The sequence below is a fragment of the Neofelis nebulosa genome, chromosome 5, assembly GCF_028018385.1.
Source record: "Neofelis nebulosa isolate mNeoNeb1 chromosome 5, mNeoNeb1.pri, whole genome shotgun sequence".
Lineage (NCBI taxonomy): Eukaryota > Metazoa > Chordata > Mammalia > Carnivora > Felidae > Neofelis > Neofelis nebulosa.
In genome coordinates, this window is record NC_080786.1 from 140504643 (window position 1) to 140506904 (window position 2262).

Here is a 2262-nt window from a genome sequence, read left to right on the forward strand (position 1 = left end):
GGCAACATCTGGATCCATTTGCTAGGGCTGTCGCAACAAAGTAACGCCAACTGGGTGTCTTAACAGAAATGTATTGGGGGGGAAATGCGTCTTTTCCGCAGGATGGTTCCTCCCAAGCTTTGTGAGGGAAGGTTCGGGTCCAGGCCTTGTAGGCGGCCAACTTCTCTCTGTGTCTCCTCACATCATCTCCCCTCACGTGTGTCTCTTTCTCTGCACACAGCACTTTTCTCAATAAGGACACCAGTCCAATCGATTAGGAGCCCACCCCAAGACTTCGCCTTAACGAGCTATATCCACAATGACCCTATTCCCAACTAAGGTCCCCACCTAAGATACGGGGGATTAGGACTTACTTAATATTTAATTTGGGGGGAGATACAATGCAACCCATAACAACATCCAGGGAACAACACGCGTGCCCCAGCAAATCCCACTGTGTACTCACATGATCTCTCTATGCAAATACCGAGAGGGTGCTTAGGTCTCTTCCTCTTCTTATCAAGCTTAGAGCCCCACTCTTATGACCTCATTTAACCCTAGTCTCCCTCTCATAGGCCCCATTTCCTGATACACTCACATTACAGGTTAGGGCTTCCACATATGAAGGGCAGGGGGGAGGCGGGGAGGCAGGGACACACCCTTCACTGCATCGCAATCCCCAGTGGAAGCGACTATCAGCCTCATTTTACACATGAGGACCCGAGGCACAAGAAACGTAAGCCCAGTCCCACCGCTAGAACTAGAATGAGCTGCAAGTTGGACTCCCAAAAGCCATTTATTTGTCCACCATTACTGGGTGTCCCGCACCATATGACTTAATATGAAAAAAGGGAAATTTAGAAGCGCTTTGCAGGTGTCTCTAACCGGCAGAGAGGTACGACGCACCCGGGCGAGGACCATGATTCCTTTCCCCACTGCCAACCGCCCTACTCTGCTCCGGATCCCGGAGGCATGGTGGATCCAGGGGGCTGGGAGGCTGTACTGCCCAGCCATGCACACGGGGCGGAGCTGGGTCTGAATCTCAACTCTGTGACCTTACTAGGACCTAAATGTTTGATGTCTCTGTGCCTCGGGGTCCCTTGTGCAAGGAGTTTCGGAATATGGCCCGGCACACGGTAAATTTATAGATGCTTTAGAAATATTACTTGTTATCATTAAAGCCATATAAGCCTTGAGAATGAAGAATTTTTGAATGCTCCCAAGTTCCTTAACCAACTGGGGCTATCTGTAAGTTAAGGACTATGTGCTCTCTGCGTTCAGAGGCCCCAGAAACGAATTTTTGACATCAGCTTAACCCAAACTCTTCTAAGATGTCTCCTGCACTTGGGCTGCAGATCCAAGTATGAAAGAGTCGCTCTGGGATCCAGCAGTGAGTCTGTCTTATCTACAAAGAGGCACAAATCACGTGTCCGTGAGGCTAAACCCACACCAGACCACCTCGTCTCTCTCCCTCACACGCCTCTCTTCTTCCTCAAGGTCTGAAAGTTTATTACACCGAGGCTCAAGAACGAGTTACCCAAGCAGTCTTGCGGTATGCACGTGCCATGTCTTAGATCTATTTTATTCACTTCAATCCAGGGTGTCAAATGACCTGCTCCAGGAAAATGCCCCCCCCCCCCCCGCAACCCTTTGGTAGGTTGGAGGAAGTCCAGAGGGAGGCAATGAAGTCCACACTCTGAAAGACTGAAGTCTCACATGCTCCAGGAATATGCTCTGGAAGTGGGAAGGGATCAGGGAAAGAATGTTGCTGAGGTCAAAATGAAAGAAGATTCGAGCCCTGTATCCTCGCATCCCCACGTACAAATGTGGGTGATACGGGCTGTATCAAACCCCACGGATACTTCCCCAACCAAACGCTGACTCTCGAAGGGTAGAGACGGGAGGAGTCCCATGGAGGGGCCGCTTGACCACTGCTTCCTCTGTGAGGGACCCTCTTGCCCCCGCGAACTCCGTGGGGGAGGAAAAGTCTCCCATCTGCTTCCCTGCGGCTCCCTCTTCGCTCTCCTGCGCGAGGATTTTGTAAAGACACCCCTGCCACCCAGTTGCAAAAAGTAGCAACTTCCCCTCCGGCCGACTGAGCGCTCATTTGAATGCGTTTCCTTTTCATTAAGAACAAAGGTTGGAGTCCGAGCTCGGCTGCGCGGGGGCAGGAAAGTTCGCGGCGTGTGTCGAGAGAGAACACACACACACACACACACACACACGCACACACACACCCCACACACACACACTGACCCACGAGAAAGGGAGAGGGGAAAACAC